A 24069-nucleotide genomic window follows, 5' to 3' on the forward strand; every position below is an offset into this window, starting at 1 on the left:
CAGGAGGACAGTGCGCGTGTCTCCCGACGGCGCAGGGATATTAAACAAATATATTTACTCCGCTTGTTGTTCGCTTACCTCTCGGTCATGGTGAACTTGTTCTCGGACGGTCACGTGCGCAGGTCTCCGCGAGCGTAGAGAGGGGACGACGACTTCTCACCTGGTGTGTCCCCTTTGACTTTTACCGGGAGGGAATAAAACATACCTGCCATTTTTTTTTATGGTAAGTTTTTGTTTAACCACAAGTTAGTCCGTGTTTGCCATATTTGCTAACTCGCTTCGTCCGCGCGCGCCGCGACTGTTTATTTACAAGTCGCGCGTGGACTCTTGTGTTTTCTTTGTAATTACCGCCCAGCTGTTTCCTCCATAGCTCAAAACAGCGGCTGGTTGTACTAACTTTTCATATTTCTCTTACTTCTTCAAAAACCTTTCTCCTCTTCTTTAAAACGTTAAATAATTTTTTTTTTAAATTTAAAAGTCAAAATTGCACACTTTAATTTTTTTTTTTTTAGTTTTTATACAAATTGAAGGAATATATCGCTATTTAATTTAATTCTATGTTGAATTAAATCCCAACTTTTTGTTTTTACTGCTCCATATTTAGTATTTTCAGATGTGTTGCCTATAAGTGATTATGCTATAAAAATAACATTATCCCTTACTTTTTAAGCTGCTTATGTCATGTTGTTTTAGTAAACACAACTGCAGACAAGTAAATAAAAAAAGTGCAGTCTTTAAAGCAGATTGGAGTTGTGGGTGCTTTTTATTTGCTTGACAGCTAGATGTTTTCTCCAGTATCAGCAGACGCCTCATCGTTGCTGCACGCTCTGTTTTCTATTCAATCCCAAGGCAAACAAAGATGCTGATGGGATTTATCTCACTAAACTGAGGTCCTGTCCGTGTCTTGACACTTATTTTGTAATTATAGCTTAAAAAAAATGAAAAAAATCAATTTATGTAACTTTTTCTTGTCTCCTCGGAAGACGTTCGGAGCTACGAGATGGTTCAGGCCTGTCTGATCAGCTTTCACCCCCCACTGGATTCAGCTGCAGCCCTTCTTGTTCAGGCTGCAGGGTGCACAGGTGTTCCCTCCTCAGTCTGCAGGTGTGGGTTGAGTCCCCCCCACCCTTTACCCCCTCCATCCTCACTCAGCAGCTCTCACTCTTCAAAGAGGCCAGGCAGCAATAAATGCCCCTCGTGAAATATGTCACAATCAACCTCTTTGTTCAACTTCTCCCTATTCATATCTCAAGCCCCCACATATTGTTGCAGGGGTGGGGGGGGGGTGTAGTGTGGACACAAGATTTTTGTAAAACAGGATGCATCCCCCCCTCAGGCGAAGCTGGAGCTGCCATTTGTCTCCCAGTCTCCTGTCCAAGAGTGGACGATCGCAGGGAGCAGCGCACTTATCCCCCCCCCCCCCCCTCTGCATCCATTTTTTGATTGCTGCATTCATCATGGGGTGGTCGTGCTCTACATTATGGTAATAGGAAAATGAATGTCCTCCACAGGATTAATGTGTATACCCTGTCATATGTTTCAATCATTTATCAAAATTAAGATTCAGCTTCGGTTTGTTGCAGGACTTCACCTTAAATATGGAAATCGTTGCTTAGTGTTTGAGTTGCACCCATCCCCCCCCCCCCCTGTAATAATTACTGCTCACTAAAACCCTTAAGGTGTTGCTACATTTCGGGGGTGAAAATGGTTAAAACTATTTAGTGAGCGGCGCACCAGAATCACTTTCCTAAACACATCCCAGAGCCCGGCGAACGAACCCGCGCGCCGTTACCTACGGCTAACTTCGCCCTGTTGCTGAACTTGGAGGCAATTAAATGGCATGTGCTCGGGTTTTTTATCTCCGCTAACCTCGTAGAAACGTTTCCATGACAACCTCCATGCAAGTTAAAGCAACCCTGAAGTGATCAAGCCATTTTTTTTTTCCTCCCTCGCACTTTGGCTCCCTCCCCCCCAATAAAGATGGAATTTGTGTTGACAGTTTTGGCCTTTAATGGCACTTTTTTTTTTTTCTCTCCCCGGTGTTTGTTTACCGGGATCATACGCTGCGAGCTGTCAGCCTCGGAGAGATTGACTTCTTAAGATAAAAGAGTGTGTTACATGCTCAAGAGGCCATAATTATCCACATCACGGTAATGATGTTTTGTGTGCCCCAGTTCCTAAGAGTCTTCAGACGGCTCAGACTTTTTTAGTTACGCTCTGGGTCACTCCGTAAGCCCGACTAGACATCGTCGAGGAGGAACGTTGGCTGGGGAAAGCTGTACAGGGTGGGGCCAGGGGATGTGGATTACGAAGGAGGTTGCTGGATTTGGAGAGGCAGTAACTCAGTCATTCACGTTTTCTTATTTTTATTTTGTTTGTATTTAGTCCTTTAATTGTCGTGTTTGAACTTTGGGTTCTTAAAGTCACAAAGTTATCAGACTTTTAGATTTTTTTTTGACTAACCTTTCTTTAAAACCTAACAAAGTTAAGTCCGGTCCTCTGGACAGACTCAAACTAATAAAAAAAACTTGTTGAAATGTTTCATCTTTAATCCAGAAGACTTCTTCAGTCCGTGGAGCTGCAGTAAACTCAGTCTTATAAATAGCACCTTCTCATAGTGGATCAACCAGTTTGTTGACGTCCAAAACTAGCTGTTCACACGATAAAGGAGGACCACCAAAGTTCATGCTCAATAATCCAGGTTTAAAATCCAACAAGGTTCAGTCAGGTCATCTGGACGGTTTCTTTTTTTTGTGCGGAGACATTTTGTCCATCATCCAACGGACTTCTTTAGTCTGAGGAACCACCAAACAAAACTGATCAAAGTGGTTCAAAACACCAAAGTTCATGCTCAATAATCCAGGTTTAAAACCCAACAAGGTTCAGTCAGGTCATCTGGATGGTTTCTTTTTTTGTGCGGAGACATTTTGTCCATCATCCAACGGACTTCTTTGGGAAAGGAGGACCATTAGCCTAACGATGGATCGTTAGTGCCCTGATGGCCACTTTCTATTCACAGGGATGAAGATGTGCACATCCTTGATAGAGAGGAATGTTGGTTTGAGGAGTGAAAGAAGCCATCTTCGTGAAGAGAAACCGTCCATCATTAAACCCTGGCGGAGGCCTCCGTGTCCAATTGTCGCCTTATAGTGCTGTTATTGTTAGTATCACTCGGACCTCTGTGAATAGCAAGCGGCTGATGCTCCTCCTTTGTCACGTGAACAGCTAGTTTTGGCTGTCACCAGCAAACTGGTTGATCCACTATGAGGAGACTGACAAAGTCTTTTGGATTAAAAATGAATCATTACAACAAGTTGTTTTATTTATGTTTTAATCCATCCAGAGGACCTGATTTAACTTTGTTAGATGTCTCTTCCTGGATTATTGAGCATCAGGATACTTTCTTTAAAACATGTCAAATATTTTCCCCTCTTGTCACCGCGGCGTTCATTGTGACCTTATGTGTAATTCTCTCCCTTTTAGCCGACATTCACAGCTGCCATGAGCACGCCTCGTCACTATTTATCCGTAAACTCAAATCGTAGGACACCCAACAAAACCCACAGACCTTACTTTTTCCCCTATTTAGTTAAAATTTGTGAAAGCTTTGCAGCTTTTGTTCAAAGCCTGTGACTGTTTGTGCTGGTTTTGGGGTCTTGCCCTGAATAAAGGACAGGGTCACTCGTGGTACGAGGCAAGGTCAGTGTTGCTCAGACCACATTCAGCCGTCAGCCTGTCACTCATAAACATCACGTGAGGCTAAATCTGGCTCTGTTTAATTTAAAGGGTCTTTGTCGACGCATGCGTCACATTTCACCTGCTATATGTCCTGCGAACATATTGAAACAGGTTTAGTTATTTGCAACGTAAATAATGGCTCATAAATGAGGACCGAAGCAAATTATCTTGGAGAATATCCATAGCTATGTTGAACTTGTAGGTTTATAGTTGGCTGTATTTGTGAGTTTTTTCCTGTTTGAAGATAAAACTTTTAACTTGCATAAGAGTCTGTCCTCTTTAACTGCTAATAAGGAGGGAAAATGTTTATTTCAAACATGTTGCGAGTGTGTGGGGGAGAAAACAGAAATCGTGGAGGGGTGGGTCATGACAATAACAGTTTTTGACAGGCACATTAGGCTGCAGAAAGAGCATCCAGCTCGGGGCTGAGGGCATATGGCGCTCCCTTCTGCTGGCGTAGCTTCGGAGCAGGATGCAACACTCGCGCAGGGTCACGGCTGTCTCAGGTTCGTTCCTTCTGTCTCTCTCGTCTAAACAAAAACAGGAGGGGGAATGCAGATGGAGGCAGGGGTTTGATTGTTGGTGGTTGAGGACGACGGTCAGGCGGTGGCTGTTGTGCTAGTTGTGTATTTTAGTGCACGAATGCTCCAAGTCATGCCCTATTTGTGTCAGGACTTAATATGGTCAAAATATAAAGGGGAGGCATTTGACATTTGCAGAAATGCATCTCTTTAACTTTGAGTTTTGTGACTCTCACTTTTTCCATCCGTTTTTATTTTTGGCGCAACAGATGCCAAGTAAAGACTAATGATTTTTATCTTCTGTCATCTGAACGCCCGTGTTGTACGTTTAGATGGAAATCCCTATTCCCACTCAAAACAATGGTCGTGTTTTCACCACAATAGCTCTTCTAGGGTTTCACCTCTGTGATGTGGATTGCACGGACTTGGATAATGTGGACGATGACGCAGTGCGTTGGTTTTGAAGGCAGCAAATCGGCGGTGGGGTAATTATAGCCTACTGTGCGGCTTCCTGGACTTTCCTTGAATCACAGTCGTGGGTCGTGACACTCGGCTTCCATCGCAACTCAGAGGTAAAAATAAATAGTGGCAACATATGGACCTGGCAAAACAATAGTTTATTTTTATGGTTTTTGATGAATGGGTTTTAATTTAGATCGTCACTTCTGGCAAGCAGGAGGGCAGATGGTGCAGACTTGAGTGCCCATTAGAGCCTAAATACCTCCCGGCAGCTGTTGGTCATAAACTTTTTTTTATTTTATTTTTTTTATCTGCACTTACTCTCTTTAACACTGCTTGGGTCAAGAGGAGTCAAACCTGTTACAACACCTGTTTCTGCATATGCAAATCTGTTGTTTTGTCATTTCATTAGGCAAGGCGAAAAGACAAGGTTCCCTTGTGGTTGTAAATGCGACTGGCACCGAGCCCAGTTGGCATGCCACACATGAGAAAGACGCTTGCGGCAGAGTTGAGGGGTTGGGGAGAGAAGTTGGGTCTCTAACAGGGCGACTCAACCATCAGGTGCCTTTTACATTAACATTCAGTTTGGTTAGAAATTGTTTTGTGGCTGATTAGTTGGGCAGCGCCTTCTCTTGTTGTGTATTCATCTCTTCTTGTACGTAAATGATGCTTAAAAGCCACAAAACGCTGCCACACGTGTGCCACGCGCCACACGCCTTCTTTCCACAAACCCACCCGGTGTCCTCTCCCTCCTCCCATTCTCATCCCTTCATCATCTGGCGCTCTCCCGCAGCGCTCGCCTCTTAACCACATGTGCCAGCGTTCGGCCTGCTCGTGCTCCGGGGCTAATTGTTCACTGGTAAACTGCAGGCTCGTTGGTGGGGGTCTTCCCTTCATCCAGGCGTAGAGGCTACAAAGCAGAATGGCGGCGGTGAGGGGGTTACAAATCATGATCTCTCCATGCAGTTGATTTTTCCTGTATAAGTCTGGATATTGTCAGCTGTAATCCGTACCGTGTGCTGAATGCAACAAATACACCATGAAATTAAGGGTTATTGCAGGAGCGTAGTGCAAAAAGCTCTTAAGACCATCCAAGCTGCTTGAAGTCCTGGGAAGAAGCAGACTGATGGGAGACTTTCTGCTGCTTCTTCCTCTGATCGCTTGATTGAGCCACCATTCAGAGCAGATACCCATTATTATCTTTTGATTTAGAGAATCTTATATTTACTTGTCCTCACAGAAATGATGTTTGTCCTAAAGAATCTTATCATTTCTAAAAGAAACAAAACAAAAAATAGGGATGCCCGATATCAGATTTTTGGCCGATATTCGATATATTAAAACTTATTTGGCCAATAACCGTTACCGATATTTTATATACTTTCCTTCGTCAGAACATAGCCCTCTTATTTAGGCTTATTTGCGACAAAAATTGTGTAACAGCTGTAACAGCTGGTGACATAAAGTCATTAACAGCCATATGATATGCATAGCACTTTAAGTTACATTAAATTAAAAATGTTAAATGTTATTAATTAGTATTAGTCACCTGCGATGCTATTTCACTTGTGGAGGCTTGTTCCAGCTTCCTAGCTGCAGTGTGGGATCCTCTGCACTCTGGTGCATGAAGGACAGCCTTTTTAAGTTCACAGTTTTTCTCTATCCATTGTGTCGTAAGACTAATCATGCCAACGGGGCTAACATGACGTCCAAATGTCTGTGGTCAAACTCACCCAAGTGCTATCGGCTATTAGCTTCTCAATGACATCGGAAATGACGGCTTGTAACTCGGGTAACGTTACGATAGAAAAATATCTCAGACTGGAGACGATGTAGCGAGGCTCAACATAGTCCAAAAATCTTCAGAATCCAAAATCTTCAACGAAAAAAACCTTGCACACCGCCGACATTTTGAATTTTCCTCTCTGCCATGATCAGAACAGGTAGGCACGCGTGATGTCATCACGTTGTGCTGCCGCTGCAGGCATCCTTGTCACTGGGTTGTCATACAAAAACGCCTTTTATATCGGTAAGTTATTTTGATGGAATGGCCGATGTCCAATATTGAAATTTAACGCTAATATCGGCCAATACCGATACCATCCCGATAATATCGTGCATCCCTAAAAAAACCTCAAACACACCACATCTACTAGAAATGTTTCAGCCACAAGGAGTCAAGGAAAATGACTCAAAATGATGAAGTAACAGTGCCAAGCCTGTGTGTGGCGCTGTAAAGGTGTCACAAATATGTACCAAAAACAGGACACAAGGCACGGAGCATGTGTACAACAATCAAATGTGTTAGAGACTCCAACTTTTTTTTTGTTAATCAGCCTCGAAGTAATGTAGCATACGAAGGATTTTGCTGTAGTTGAGCATCTTCAACACAAACATGTAATCAGTCTAACACTTCTTGTTGAACCATTGGGTCGTTCATCCAAAAGACTTCATCAGTCTGAGGCACTGAAACAAACTTTGTCTCATCAATAGCACACAAAAAAGGGTTAAATCATGTCATCTGGGCGGTTTCTTTTTGGAGTTTCATCTTTCATTTGAAAGACTCCACCTTCTCATAGAGGATCAACCAGTTTGCTGGTGACAGCCAAAACTAGCTGTTCACATGCAAAAGGAGGACCATCAGCATAACAACCGATCTTTAGCACCCTGATGGCTGCTTGCTATTGACAGAGGGTTGCGTGATACTAGCAATAACAGCATTGTAAGAGTGGGACGGTTGGACACGGAGGCCTCCACCCCTGTTTAACGATGGATGGTTTCTCTTCACAAAGATGACTAACCCATCCATCCTTAAACAGGAGTGGAGATCTCCGTGTCCAACAGTCTCCGTCTTACAATGCTGTTATTGCTAGTATCAGCGCAACGGCTCAGTGGTTAGCACTGTTTCCTCACAACAAGAAGGTCCTGGGTTCAATCTCCGGTTGGACCAGGAGTCTTTCTGTGAGAAGTTTGCTTGTTCTTCTTGTGCCTGTGTGGGCTTTCTCCAAGTACTCTGGTTCCTCCCACTGTTCAACAACATGCATGTTGGGCTGCCTTCAGACTCAGGCCTCCCTTGCAAAAGAGATCTGTGATCTTAAAGGGATTTGCCTGGTTAAATAAAGGTTAATAAATAAATAAGACTGAGTTTATTGCAGCTCCTCAGACTGATGAAGTATTTTGGACAAAAGATGAAACGTTTCAACAAAGAAGAATCTGTCCAGAGGACCTGACTTAACCTTGTTGGATTTTTCTACCTGAATTACTGAGCATGGCTCAGGAGATGTAATCCCTCATTTTGGTTGTTACGTCTGTCCCGCTCTGGGTTGTAAGTTAGACAGGAGGTGGGACTGTGCCATCGTTTTCAAAAAGTTGCGTTTTAGATGTATACACCAAAATGTAAAGGCGACTTTCAAGACTTTTATCACTTTGGAATCAGCTTTCAAAAATATTTAAAACTATGTACAAGTGAACGCAAAACAATGAGACAAAATGCCATTCTTGTACTTCTGTAAGTTTCTTGTACCGCTTTCCATTAAGTGTCACCTTCAACCTTGATTTAAAATGTAGATGGATTGAAGGCTAGCTCCAGTTCTGAGCTAATCTCATCTGATAGGTGAGGCCCTCCTCCTCCTCCTCCTCCTCCTCCTCCTCCACTGCCATGGCTTGGTAGGTCTGTCTTGCAGGTCTGCTTCTCTCTCACCACACAGAAGGCATTAAAGCCAGGCCCCACTAGCCCCCTCTGATATGGGAGAGTTCATTAGAGATGTGCCTTTGATGGGCAGCCTTTTCATGTGACTACCGGTTTTTCAAATACCTTGATGTAGAAGCTTAAGAAGGCATTGTGCAGTAAGCCCTCCTTTTGATGCGACTTATTTAGATCTGCATAGTAAATCGAGGTGGGGAGGGGGAGTAAATAAGCAGCCAGCAGATGGAAGCAAGGAGATAAGACAGCGGCGAACAATCGCATTTGTATTTTGTTATGATGTTGACAGCAGCTAAAATTCACTAATCTAGAGCCACTGATCTGCATTTCAAAGAAATCTCATTTAGCAGCGGGGAGGATAAAGTTCCCCTCATTGTGTCTATTTTATTGCATTCTTTGCTAATTTATCTGCCCACAGATTTAACGTGCGGGGCTTGGCGGTAGGAGAGAGCGTCCGTGCGTTGCATTGGGGGGGGGGGGGGGGGGAGTCTTAAATACTGTGAAAGCGGTTGCGTCTAGACTGTGAGCTGAGGGTAATTACACGTCTGACCATGAATAGAATGAGTTTGAAGACTCATCTTTCTTCGGGCGGGCCTGAATTGCTCGACTAATGCTGATAAGGAGCATTTGGTCCCCACAGAAATATTGCTTGTGACTTTCCGTAACACCCCACCAAGGATGGTATTTACTTTTAAGATAAAGTTATTGTGTACAGTAATCTGACTTGTTAGCATAATGTCCTCTTTCATGGCAGGGCCCTCCTTTTTCTGCACTGTAGAGGTATTTGTGGTCTAGGTCTTAAATAGTTTATCTTGACTAAGCGTGCAGGTTCTTTATGTAAATATTAGCCTATAGCATTAGCAGGCCTTCATGAATACTTGAATGCATTGGCCATATTTATAAGTTGATAGAATTTACCAGTGGTTTTATATTTGGCATGAAGATGTGTGGTATTTGTAAATCCCCACAAATTGGAGGTCATATGGACTAATAGCATGCCGAATGCTTTTCTAGTAAATAAATTATGGCATCTGCACAGCCCAGAGGTGTTGAAGTCTACATTGGAGCTAAAGGACATTTGAAACTGTTTTATTACCGTATTTTTCGGACTATAAGGTGCACCGGATTATAAGGTGCAATATCGATGAACGGGTCTGTTTTCATACACAAGTCCCACCAGATCATAAGGCGCATTAAGCGAATCAAAACAGTCTGATAAGTCAAACTTTATTCAACTCATTCACAATAACCACATACCGTATTTTCTGGACTATAAGTCGCTCTGGTCACATCAGTCAAAAAATCTCTCATGAAGAGGGAAAAAACAATATATAAGTTACTTCGGAGTTTAAGTCGCATTTATTTAGAAATGCGTTTCACAAAGTGCAAGAATAGACATTTAATCTGAAATAATAATAACACACAGAACATACCTGGTAACCTAAACAGGCTTAGTTAACATAACAAGCCAACAAGTCCAACAAGCAAGTTACCGGTAAATTTACCAATCTCATTCCATGTCACGTTTTGTTTACTCGTTTTAAGTATTTCTGAGTTGTCTCTTAAGTGATTTATTTTTTATTTTTTGGAGTGGGGGGGCGTAGCGGTAAAGGAACAACATATAGTTGTCAAAAGCCTAGCGGGCCCTCTCTTGGCTGCAAATGGTAATGTTTACTCTTTGGTTCATGTCAGTATGAATGAACATTTAACGCGTCAGTCAAAAGTTGCGTCATGAATAGGAAAAAAACGTATGCTAGTCACTTCAGATTATTAAGTCACAGGACTGGCCAAACTATGGAAAAAAAAAAAGTTTCACTTATAGTCCAGAAAATACGGTAAAATTGGTTCGAGGTCAGTAAGCACACCCAGAATTAATACACAAGGTGCACCTGATTATTGAACTCACTGTCTATTTTTGAGAAAATTAAAGTATGTTAAGTGTGCCTTATAGTCCGAAAAATATGGTACATCACTAAAATATTTGGTCATCCCACAAGTATAAGCTAATTCTTAAACATGAAGTCCACCGGTGTCCGTCCACCCCCCTCCACTTCTTGCTTTTGAGTAAAGGTTGCAGAGCAGTCAGTGCAACGTTTTCCACAACGGTGAAAAATTATAGCAGTTGGCATGTTTTGTTTTCAGCTGTTCCCTTTCGAGCTGAGGGCTTTTTTGTACAGTTCAGAGAGCACATTCCTCAGCGTTCAGCAGCCGCTGGTTGCCTGTAGGGGTCATTGGGATTCTGGGAGAATAAAAGGGAAGCACACATGCATCTCAGAAAGGAACATCCAGCCCACTTTGTGTGCCCCTCGTACTCCCAGCAGCAGAAGTTCCTTCGTTCTCTTAAGCAGTCTCCTTTTTTTAAACTTGATGCATGTGCAGGAAAACGTCCACAGCCGTGAGTAGCTGCAGTTGCGTTGTGCACTCTTGCCGTTCTTGCATTTAACGCGCACACAAAGAAAGAGAATCATTCATACTGTGCAGCACGTGCGTTTCAGCGAAGGCAGCTGAATGGGGGTACATGAGAAAATCAATCATGTCAGGTTAACAGTGTGATTTACTTTGCACCGAGAGCTTGAGCCTTGCAGGCACGGCACCTTTAAACTTCAGAGGGAGGGAGCAGTGTGTGCGGACTGGGGGGGCTGCTGTTGTGCTTCTATTGTACATTGCCTGTTGGTGCATGCACTTAAATATACACACACAAACTCAAGCTTCACAGCAAAATCCAGGTGCACTTTGTTGTTTCAAAATTTATTGCTTTCACCTTCACAGCATAGAGAAAATAGTTATGCAATGCACTTTCTAGCCCACACTTGTTTGCAACAGCGGTGAATGTGTTAAAGGAAGAAATTAATGGATTTGTTCTAGTTTAATTTTTTTTTTTCTTCCTTGTCTTAGTGAGCCGACATCGCTGGACTCATACCTCACCCTTTGACGAACAACAACAACAGCAAGTTTTCTCCCTCAGGGTAAGTATCTGTATCTGTCCCTTCTTGTCCATCTGTCAAATCGTAAACCTGTAAGATGTTACTATTCATAATGAAAGACGTTCAAAGCCTTAGTTGCTTAAATATAGTAAAATTCCCCCAGCTTTTTGTCAGTATTGCAGTTTTTATGGCGTTTAGGTGAATGTTGGGGTCACGGGGTTCCCATTTCTCCTCCAATGTAACAAATCTTCATCTTGTCCACATTGATAGAATTCCCCCTCTGCTGGGCAACCTCTCAGTTGGGCCTGTTTGGTCTTCACACCCCAAGGATTTTCAATCTACTCTCACTTAGAAGTTATGATATGCACTCTGGTGGGCAAATGCACTCAAGCTCAGATTTGAGGTTTTGTGTTTTTATTGTTGACGTCTCGATTAGGATTTGATGCAAAACTCGACTAAGTCCAACGAATAGAGGTTATGGAAGGGAAGATGGAAAAAGCAAGGGCAGGTTTTAGTCATCAGTGTTTTGTGTCATGTTTTAGACCTATTCTTGTTCTCTTCTAGGATGAAATATGCTCACTCTGTGCCCGTAGAAAAAAGAAGACAACAAGCAGCGTGAGGCACAAAGTGGTAAGTAAATCAGTTTTCAGTGTTTTTCTTGCATACCTGATTTTGTGATCGTGGACTAATGGACTTTACCTTTAGTGAAATAGATATTTTGTAAAAAAGGAAAAAATGTTTTATATTTAGATTATTAAAAGCTTAAATCTGCAACTTTTCACATTATTTTAAACCACCAAAATTAGATTAAACAAAGCTTAAGTGTTATTCTTGCTGTATAATTATAAATTGCTATTTGCTTAAAGATAGGGCTCAACACAATTTGCTCTTCATCATTTTTTAATTTTATTTTACTCATCTAATTAAATTGGGGTTCGTTATCTGGTAGGTTAACTCAGGAAGGTGAAGAATCTTGAGTTGTGTAGTATAAATCAGTGGTTCCCAACCCTGGTCCTTGAGGAACACCATCCTGCACGTTTTAGTTGTTTTCCTGCTTGACACACCTGATTTGAAGGAACGGGTGATTAACAGGCTTCTGCAGAACTTGATGAAGTAATTAAATCACTGAATCAAGTGTTGGAGCAGGGAAACAACTAACATGCAGGATGGTGTTCCTCAAGAACCAGTGTTTGGAACCATAATTTTAGTTTCACTGTAATTAACAGTGGGTTATTCCAGTCAGTGAATCTCTTATAAATACCTTGGCATCCATAGTACATGAATATTAGTATATTTATACTTATTTCCAGTTGTTAGAGCTCCAAAAATGGTGAAAATAAATGTAGAATATGAACTAAAGGCAATGAGTAATGGTCGTTTGCCACCTTTCTTCTCTATGCACTCTTGGTTATGCCCATCATTGCATTATTTTTCCCTATAATGAAGGTATTAAACAATTAATCTAATCAATGTTAGTATTCTTGAAGCAGATAAAGTATAAACTGTGGTTGGATAAATATATAAGGGGGAAATTTAGGCAGAAATAAAGACACAGAGTAACTTAGCAATAGACCAAGTTGACCTCCCCAGCAGTCTTGACTTTCCGGAGTACAGCGGAGTCCATATTCCCTCTTCCACCTAAAAGAGATTTAAATATTAGTTCTTAATTTATCTAGTACTCGGTTAAATCTTCAAAAGATGAACCCATACTGCATATCTTTTGGCTCAAAGAAGTCTTTCTAATCATTTATTAAAAAGTATAATTGCCCCAACACTTCAAGTCATACATCATCTGTAAACACTTTTATAATATACATTTATAGAAATAAATCTACAGCAATTAGGCATATAAATCTTAGGTTACTTTGAAAAATACTGCAGTTTGGACTGAACAGCCCTCTGCTCACATTTCCAGTTCGAACTTAATTTCTTGTTGTAAATCAGAGGCTCCTTGTCGTTCCATTTTCAATCCCCATATGGTTTCTCTGAGCCTGCTAACTGTCATCCCTGAGTGGACAAACCTCCACGGGTCTTTACCCTGGGTGCTTAGAGCAAACGGAGGGGTAGAGGCAAAAATCAAAGGGGACTTGGATTGCTCCCTATTGGTAGCCTCCGTTGTGTAGCTCATTTGGGATTGGTGCAGATGGTGAAAATGGGATAGTGGGCTGTGGGGGTGGATGGAAATCAAGGAAAGCAACCCTTTCCCCCTAATCTTTATCCACTATTAACCCCAGTGCCCCAGTGTGTGGCTGAGATCAGGGCCCTTGGTCAATCCCCCATTCACTGCCACCCAGAATATTTTAAAGTTAAGCTCCAACGCTTAACAAAAAAAGTCTTACTCATCAAAGGTTTACTTTCCCTACTTTCTCTCCCTGGCCCTGGGATCTACTGGCGCTCTTCATGCACCCTTCTCTCTTTATGGTCCACTGTTTTGTCTCTGCACTCATGCAACGGGGAGGGGAGTTGCTGGATGTTTTGGAAGTTTCCATTTTTCAATTTAACAAAGTTTAGTTTGCGGTTTGATGGTGTCATACTGTGAGCAAAGTGGTTGGACGAGTGACAACCAACCCTTTACTAATCTGTCTGATAAGTAGCTGAACTCACTTTTAAATTGACTCTACGTAAATTATTTCCACCACAAACGTATACTTCCACACCTGGCATTTATATTACCAACTTTTTTTTCTTCCCTCTTTGGACATTTGCTGATAAGAACGTCTTGTTTAAGACCCAGTGTGAAAAACCATAACAGGAGTGATTTCAGTCCCCATTTTCCAGCTCTATATATAAACATTTCAAATACCTTCATTTTTCCACTCGCGCTGTATATTTTCTTTGCAACTGTCCGACATGTGAGTTTCACAATAAATTAAAAAAAGATTGAGGTTCATTGCAGAGAAACGAGCAAGGTTGTGGAGATGCAGAGTAGATGGATGGGGGTGAAGAAAAGAAATTTCATGAAGGGTTTTTGTCCAGAGTGGGGAAGCAAGGAGGCTCAAAATGAGCATTATTTAGGAGAAGATAAAACGTCTCCATGAGACTATTGATCCTTGCGGCTGGCCTGTTTCTCTGTTACATTCTTATCTTTCATCTAGTTCTTAAAGTGCCAAATTTTCCATTCCATTTTAAGATAAACATGTAATTTTAGAAACTTGAGGTGAAAAACAGGAAAAGGTTTGCTTGCTCCCAGAGTAGGTGGCCTCAGCGTACTTCGTAGCGCGCCTCAACCTGGAGATGACCGATACTGTGGAAGTGAGTGATTGCAAACACTAGCTTAATTTCTCTCTCTATAAAAAAAAGCAGGCCTCTAATGTTTCAAGTGTTATTCTTACCTCGCAATTTAATTGGAGAAATGTCGGCTGAGGAAGCTGGACTGGATAGCTTTCCTCCAAGAGCCTGAGATTATTGTGAAACTCAACCTGAGGCAGGGATGACATCAGAGAGGCCTGACTTTAGGTTGAACTCGTTCTTTCAGGTGGGAAGAATTATGAGTTGATTCACTCGCAGGTGATCGTGTCCAGTGAATCGGTGGCCCATAGTCCTGCATTCTTCCCCCGACATCTAAACGCTGATTGTCCTGACACATTGAACTGGTGTGTCATCACTAAAGTGTCACGGGGTCTCATTATTCAGGCTGCACATATAGTGTAAAGTTTATGTTAGCCCTTCACAGTACAGTGTTTTATAGGGATATCGTCATCACAATGTAAACTAAAAATACAGTAATCTAACCTGCTGATGAGTTCTGTTTATTTCAAGGTCTGTAAATGTTAGTATATAGACATACATTGGGTTGCCAAGAAGCTGACAGAATTTTTAGCATCTTGGGCATTTCTTAAATAATTGTGTTAAAGGCATTGGTTGCAAACTATTAAATTAAACATACCATACCATACAACTTTATTTATTAAGCACTTAAAACAGCAACAACACCAACCAAAGTGTTGTACAGCAGAAACAAACAAGCAAAGCACACAGGATAAAAAAACAGATTACCGCATTTTCCGCCGTACACGTCACATAAGTCGCATCAGTCCAAATAATAAAGTGGAACAATGCATAAATGTGTCACTTAGTATATGTCACATCTATAATGCGTCACCACTGACAACCTGGAAATGTGGGCGGATGTGCCAAAAATCGATGGGCTGACAAATGGTGGCCGCGGGAGCGTGCACAGGAGGACTTTAACAAGAATTTAACAAGGTTAACACTTAAAAACAATTATTTGTTTGCTTGAAATTATAGTAAATGTGTGTCTCAGTCTAACTTTTCCTTAATAAATGCACTTTGACGGTCAAATCAGCTGCATTTTAAAATCCGATTTGCGTAAGAGAGCACGCGCAGAGGGATGAGCCGCTGTTCATTTCTTCGAAATTTAACAAGATAAACGCATAAAAACAATTTATTTATTTGCTCAAAATTATAGCAAAGATGTGTCTCAGTTGAACTATTACTTAATAAATATAGTTTAATGGTCATATTAGCTGCATTTTGCCAGGGTGGTGCAGCTGGTTTGACGGTTGCTTCAAGCAGAATAAAGGTGGGTGTACAAGGGCAAGCCGATTGTGTCATTAATAGCTTGTGAAGATTCTCAGTCATCCAGGACTTGTTAAATTAAAAAAAGTTCCAAGACAAAAACAATAAAGTATAATAAAGAAAGTCCAGTTGTTTTTGTCTTGAACTTTTTTGAATTTGTCATTATAGCCACATTTACCTATTAATTACATGATATAACCACATGCCATACTGCTACTACTACTCTGCTGCCATCTAGTGACTGAAAATTGTACTTTTTTTTGTAGTCAGAATGAATGAAAACGGTCATATCTCAGCCAAAAATTGGTTTATAAATTTAGGGAAAAATACATAAATACGTTACTTTGGCCTATAAATTGCAGGGCATGCAAATTATGCAAAAAAAGCGTGACTTATAGGCTGAAAATTTTGGTAAATGGCTAACATTGAAGGATACAGGCGGGTTAAAATCAACTCACACAGTGTCAAAAGCCTGCGTGTAAAAGTTTTTTTTATTATATTTTACGTGACTTAAAAACTGTGAAAGTGGGATCCTGCCTTACGTGCAGTGTGGTAAGTCATTCCACCATCTTGGACCTGCATCAGAGAAGGCCCTGTCACCTCTGAGCTTAAGACGGGTTCCTGGAACTAATAGAAACATCTGGTCTGCTGACCTCAGAGAGCGCTGTGGGACATATGGCTGCAGCAGATCAGCGAGATAAGAGGGGGCAGAAATGTTCACCGATTTGAAAACATACAGAAGGATTTTGAACTGATTTTGAGAGTGAACCGGGAGCCAGTGCAGGGAGGCCAGAACTGGTGTAATGTGCTCTTTTGCCTGTACCAGTTAAAAATCGGGCTGCAGCATTTTGGACCAGTTGTAAAAACAATAATGGGGACAAAAAAAAACATATAAAAAGGTTATCCTGAACTATATCAAGTGGTGCAGTTTAAGAGTTTACTCCGGTAGTTTTCCAAATACATTGATTTGCAACTGAAATGTGGATATGTGCTCAATATAAACAAAGGGTTTGGTTTAATCTGCCAAAAACTAAGTGGAAGCTTGAATCTGGTGATTGACCTACATCTGTCAGGGTAGGAAAACAAATATGGTGCAATCGGACAATTGTAGAATCTTGAAGACATTTAGGTGGCAATAGAGGAGTTAAGCTGCTATAAAATTACAGGAGACTATAGCAAATTGTAATCTGGATTATTTGAAGAGCTGCATTTTGTAGCTCAATCACAACAATTGGTTTCTTTGATTGTATTTTTCTAGTAAAACAGTTAAAATGCTCCTTTGTTTCTGTTTGAAAACCTATCTGCATATTTAACTTGACAAATCTTAGTGTAAAGACGTACCAATACATCAAACTTGTACGAGTTCTCCGTCCCAAATGGCTCTTCCATGAACGTTGTTGACCTATTTTCAGTCACTTTGTCTGTTTTCGTAGATAAACACACATGGTGGTTGGCATTCGTTCACAAATTGTGCTTGCAAATGTTTAATTTAAGAGCACAATATATGATGAAAACTGTGCAGATTTTTTTTCACTAAATGGAAAAGTTGTCGAGACTTTGCCACGAGTACCTTTTTAACAATCGCTCGTTGCAACTTCAGAGCTGAGTTTTCAGATTTGTGTTTATTTCATCTGCTTCAGCGAAACTTGGCTAAGACGTTTTATTTTGTATCTATCCATGTGAAAGATGGGATGTTGTGCCACTTGTCACTTGGATAATGGGATTTGTTGCTTGGATGTTGAAATGCATCGCATTCAAACCGTCTTACTCGTCACATATCAAGTTTTAATTAAGCAAGCATGTCAAAACTGTTTATATTATAACAATGACAGTTTCATTTTTAAACCAGCATCGCGATTCCTGTGTTGTATAAAAGACCCTGTTGTGTGTTTTTTATGTCTTTGCTTTCTCAAATCAAACCAAGCGGTAACAACCATTGAACAAAAAAGAAAAAACAAAGAAAAGAAAAAGCTTTTACTCCAGAGGCAACAAGCCAAGTCCTTTGTTCTTAATGAACATTTGATCGCAGTTTGAAAAGGGATACGGAGGGCAGCGAGATCCTACAACTAAGCGGCCCAACTTCACCACAAACCGCTAGCCCAGACAGTGCAACTGTTACTTCTTGGTTGGAGGTGGAATGGGCAGAGCGTGTGGAGAGAAAACACTCGCACTCAACCCAGCATGCTCGATTTGGGTCACGGAGCTGACAGACAGTGGAATGTGAATGTGTGTATGTTGACAAACTCCACTGCACCCTGAATGGGGTTTGTGATTACACCTCATCATGCGTGTTGCATCGCTCCTGTCCCTCAGCCCCCCACCCCTGTCTTTGCCCTTCACTTCCCCAACCCCACCCCCCTCCTCTCACCACGGTGCCTCTTGGGCAATCATGTGGTCACACTACCTGACTCCTTGCTGCTCAAGAGTGCAGTTGACAAAAACAGCCCGAGGCCCGTCATGTGGAAAAGATTCAGTCGGCACACAGCGTACATACCCCCCCCCCCAACACCTCCTCACTTTCTCGCACTAACTAACCGAGGCACTAGGGTGTTTCCTTCTGCTCACCTGTGAAGGAAAATGGCATCACTCTCCTCCTGTCTGAGTGGGTGAGGGTGTGTAACTGCGTTTGCCACCGTGCGTGGAATCCGTTTTAAACAGCCGTGCACAAGCATGTACGGGGGTGGGGGTGGGGGGGGGGGGGTGCCATTCACCTGCTCCCTCCCACAGTCTGGGAGATGCAGGCAGCTTCTCTTTGTCAGTTGAGTTGCACTCCTGGTGTCATGTAACATAAAGCTGGCGGTCAGTGAGAGCTTTCTGCTGTCAGTCAGCCTGGTGGTCCTTGCCTGTCAAGCTGCTCACCTGTGTTTATTGGACAAGACCTGCTCCACGCTACCCTGGGAGAACATCTTGTCTCCCCTGCCTTTTCTTTTTCTCTACCTTCCTCCCATGCTTTCTCTTTCACTTTGTTTTTGTCTTTTTCTATCATTCCCTTTGTCTGTCATGCGCTTTCTCCCCGTTTCAGCGTTCCTTTTATTTTATTTTTTTTAAATCAGCCAGCACCTTTTCCCCTCAGCTCTTCTCCCTGCTGTCCTGTACAGTTTATTTTCCTGGCTTTCTTCCCCGCTTCTCCTTTTCTATTATTCCTTTCTTGCCGCTCTCCCTCCCTTTCAGCTGTCCGTTTTTATTTTGTATTATTTCGGGACCTCTTTGTCAGCCTTTCGGTTCATAGCCATGCCATCTCTTTGGCGTCGGGTTTTCATCTTTTCTCCTCACCTGGCTGAGCACACGCACGGGGGTGCACGCGGCGCCGCTCGACGCCTGATTGAAACTTGCGTCTCAAAGTTGCTAATGCTCACTGAAGCATTATATTGTAGATAAAGTAAATAAACCACCATGGGAGGAATCTTAGGAGTGGACTGCACTGATCCACACACGCACACGGAGAAACGCATGCATCAAATGAACGACCGAAAAGATGGCAGTGATGCTGAGGTGTGAGGAGGGCTGTGGTCAGGAGATGCTCTATATGGCTCAGGAATTTCACAAGTTTAATGTTTTTTGAGGAGCTCTCTAGAAAAGTAACAGGTGGACTCAGAATATGCAGTGAAGCAGCTGCTTATAGGAGGACGATACGAGATTGTAGGATTATAGGACAATAATGACGATGTGCCAAAGCAGATCGTCTATAGGGCGCATTCTGTCTCGTTGTTTCCAGACTTGTGGTGATGCCGTTTTTTCTTGAGCAACATCCCACTTTTTGCTAGTCCGCTTAATTCCCGTCCTAAAGATAAACTGGTTTGGAATGACCCATTATCATTCTGATCTCACGGAGCGCTAAGCATCGCTTCCCCTCTCGTTTTATTTGGGCTACTACTGCAGCTCGAGTCTGGTATCCAATCTAATTGGGGACTGCCATTGCAATGCATAGGAGAGCATGCAATGCATGAAAGGCGCCTATTATTCTACACCTAATAAGCGTTTATTTGTTTTTGTTCCGTTACCGTTAATGCGGTCCGAACCGCAACGTGTACCCCCACAACTTATATCAAAATGACCGGCTCAATTTCAATATGAGGGCTGTTACTTTTATTGGCAATCGGAGTTACCATGGTGATGTATTTTGCCAACAAAGATGCCATATTTCCCCATAGGAAATGAATGGGAGAACACTCCACACTAACTGCTGCTGTCAAGTCACATGACTTAAGCGTGTAGAGGTCCTTGAAGAAAACAGGAACTCACTGATGTATATGTTTGAAACTCACAGAAAGTAATCAATCAGATAAATGTCTAGAACTGGTTAACGTTTGGAGCCATTTTGAGTCAAGATGGCTGCCACAACTACCTCAGCAAACACAAAATTGACTATAACTCGGCCATTCTTGGGGATATTGAGCTGAAATTTAGTATGGTTGTAGCTGAGAGCAATTTGTTATACATTCCTAATGCAAATCAAATATCCAAGATGGCCGCCTTAGCTAAAAATGTAAAAATATGATAACGCAGCCATTTTTAGAGCTATTCAGCCGAAATTTGGTATACTGTTAGATGAGAGCGAATCCCAACACAGTACTGTGAAATCAACTATTTTAATTGGCAGCAGCTTGGCAGTCCTCATCAACGTTTCTCTGGGAACTTTCTAGTTAATTGCTAACGTTGTCTCATCAGGCTCTCAACTTTAAAGCAGAATAGCAGAGAAAATAAAAAATAAATGCACAATACCTTAAGCATTATAAACAAACTACAAATATTAATAAAACTGCTGTGCTTTAGCTGTCAATATGTCTAAATACATTTTTCCATTTATTCTTAGTTTTTGGGATTAAATTAAACTTTCAGTGATGATCCTAAATATCACAAAGTCAAATGTTACAAATAAAATTAGCTGAACACATGGTTTAAAAATTGTCCTGAGTGTATCTGTTGTACTTATTGTTTTTCTTTACGGTGTTAAGTTTTCGAAAACAATTTCGAAAACTTTGAAACTTTTGAATTTTAGAAAAAAAAAAAAAAATTGTTTGGTTGTACTGATTTGGAATCTGCAAAATTATATATATAAAAAAAAAATCATATTAAAATTGTGATTGATTATACTTTAAAAAAAATTCAAGTGATACATTTTTGTGATATCACCTACCCTTAATCGAGTCAAACTTTGAAGCATACTTTCTTTTTGCATAATTTTTACCAAGCCATACGTAGCTTATACCTTCAATCAAAAAGTTGTTTGCATCTTTTATTCGCACTCTCTTTGCTGTTCTTTAAAAAAGTTTTTCTACATTACTTTAAAATTGTTAACCTACTGGTTAAATATAATGGCTGGCTCTTTGTGGCTGCAGGGTTTCAAACCAGCATCCAATAAGTGACCCTCCAGTTTATACGGCACATCAAAAGAACTCTGCCCTCATATTTCCACCTGGTTTTTATGTAAAACCCTCTTGTATTCACTGAAGTTCCATTCTGTGCTGTAAAGTGGTATAGCTGACATGGTAATACATCGGCATTGTGCCCAATGATAAATACTCCAGCAGGTCTTACTCACTCCACTGCCTCCGAATGTGTCCGGACAGCAGCGGTATTGTCAAAGGCACGGGGAGTCATTCAAATCTTCGTCTCCTTCCCTTCTGCCTTTTGTCACATATTTCTACGCGGGTGATAGTTTTCTCATTTATTTAGTGAATAGTGGCAAAGGAGGGCCAAAAAAAAAAAAAAAAGACTTCTGCATTATGGAAATGATGGAATTGGTTATAATCTACCACATATTCATCACCGGCAGACATTGGACCGTTGCGATATCGTCCCCCATTTGGCTATTGTTCCTGCTTTCTCTTCGAGTGCCGTTCCCCTCAATGGGCAAAGCAGGTTTTAATCCCGTCTCTTTTTGGAGCGACAATGTTTACCAGCCATCATTCAATATGAAGCCAGGAGCAGGACACGCGTCTCTCTACGTGTAAAGGCTGTGAATGGGCTGGAGACGACTGTTGGGAGCTATTGTTAGCTTTCTGAGGAGAAAGGACATCAGAAACTTTACTAATATAACCATGCTTAAACGTTGTATAACATGTAAAAACAATGTTCCAGTGATGGCAAACATTTCGCAGTTGTTGCCTACACGAAGGGATTAGACGTTGATGGTATGTTTTCTTGAAATTGCGGCTGGATTAGCTGCAATATGGGCTAATGTTAGAAAGAAAAAGTTTGTTTCTCACTTGCACATTTCCTTATAAAAGTGCCATACCACTTTATTTATAAAGCACTTAAAACAGCAACAAGGCCAACTAAAGTGCCTAAAGTTGTACAGTAAGTACTAGTACAGTGGTACTTACAGTAAAAGTAGTACACAAGCTAGTTAAAAACACATATAAATCAGTAAAAACGCAAAGTAATGGAAAGCCAAGTGTTTATTATCAACCACTGACGGTGACTGTGTGAGATCTTATCTGTAAACTTTGCCATTAGCTTTTGGTCAACACGGTTTGTTTGTTAGCAAAATATCTCAAGAACCACCAGATGGATTTTATTGATTGCTTCAGAAAGAAATTGTTGGACGCACATGAACTTATTGGGTCAGTCCTGTTTAAAACTCTAGTTCTGGCTGTCGGCAGCAAACTGGTTGGTCCATTCTGACAAGGAGCTATTTATAAGACTGAGTTTTCTTTGCAGGGTTTCAGACTGAAGAAGTCTTTTGGATAATAGACAAAACGTTTCAACAAAGGAGAATCCGTCCAGATGGCTAATAAAAACAGAATGAACAGTTTTTACAGACACCAAGCTCAAATTTGGTGCGGTAGTGTAACAGACTGAAAAACCTTTGCCATTAACTATTTGGAGACCTCTTATTTCTCAATGTAAGATGCTACATTTCACTCTTCCTACATTTCCTTTACAGTTTTCCTCAATTTTCGACATTACAGATCAGTGCTGTTGCTGCTAGCAGTCATTAGGGTGTTTTCACCATCGCGTCAGCCTCCATCTTCTACCGCCACCACCGATCCACCTCCCTAATTTTTTGCGCGGAGCGAGAAACGAATAAGCAGTTGCTCCGACCTCCAGCGCAGTCAGTTAAGTGGTTTGTAAGACGTTTAATTACCAAATGGTTTAATCGTTATTCATCTCATCATTAGATGTATGATATTAAGTGAATTGCCTCCCCTGGGTCCCCGTGTTTCACAGATCAATAGATTTAGATGGAGCTTGAAGGGACTTGGGTGGTGGGGGGTTGTGTGGGCAGTTAAATCACTTCTGAGGCCCGTCATACGAGTGCATGCATTGTCTCTGTGATGCACAGCAGTGACATCCCCACATGTATTTTTGCAATTAGCTGCTATACTGCTTTAATTATGCTAATTTCTGTGTCTGCACGCAGCAGTGGCTGTATGCGGCTTTTTAAAGGGGGATTTACAGCTTCTGGGTTTATTTTGATAGAGAAAAGGACATGAAACAATGAACAAGGTTAAGGCACTGCGCAGACTTTCCATCTGCGGAGTGCTTGCGTTTGCACTTTGGGACACTTTGTTGGTATTGAGCTTTTGTTTGAAGGCGTTGTGGAGATTGCCAATGCAGCATGTACACCTGTGAGACCAAGTAGCCTGCAGCTTGATATCGCCTGTATTCCCAGTGTGAATAAGGCTGAGTGGTGATTGGGGACTTGGTGCACCAGAAGCTGCTATTAACTGTAGCGAGCACTACTAGCTCGAGTTAATTGTCCATTATCGACTATTATCGAAGCGCCCCTTCTCCCTCGTTCTCTTGTGTTCTCTCCCATTCTGGACTCTAGCCTTCACTGTCAGTTTCACTCATTCACTACGCTTGCTTTTTATCTTACTGTAGCAAACCTAAACCCATACCCTAGCTTACTTCTGATTCAGATTGTAATGATGATTTCCCTTTGTTCCTTCTTCTTCTTTTGGTGTTTCTCTCTTCAGGGGTTGCCACGGTGAGTCGTCCTCTTCCATATCACTCTGTCCTTACTTTGAAACATCTTAAATGTCTTTGTGAACATAAAATCACCACATTTATTCCATCGCATCTCCTCGCTACACGAGTAGGTGGTGCGAAAATCCCCACATAGTAGATATCTGAAGCTTATTTAACCTGAAAAGGATGCGAAAGTAGAAATTTTTTCACAGTAACGGTTTAACTAAGCTTAACTGTGGCGTGGCAACTCTTTGCAAAGAAGAATCGA

The 24069-nt window shown here is 41.5% G+C and overlaps 1 long non-coding RNA gene across 1 annotated transcript in view; it reads left to right on the forward strand.

Moving 5' to 3' along the window:
* Positions 1-24069, forward strand: part of LOC119428145 — a 54624-nt gene continuing 30555 nt past the window's right edge. Inside the window, exons 1-3 of the long non-coding RNA XR_005187695.1 lie at positions 1-223; positions 11317-11387; positions 11910-11975. This is a non-coding gene — a long non-coding RNA (uncharacterized LOC119428145). The remainder of the gene's footprint in view (positions 224-11316; positions 11388-11909; positions 11976-24069) is intronic.

The sequence above is a fragment of the Nematolebias whitei genome, chromosome 22 (genome assembly GCF_014905685.2).
Source record: "Nematolebias whitei isolate Nwh7 chromosome 22, NemWhi1, whole genome shotgun sequence".
Taxonomy (NCBI): domain Eukaryota; kingdom Metazoa; phylum Chordata; class Actinopteri; order Cyprinodontiformes; family Rivulidae; genus Nematolebias; species Nematolebias whitei.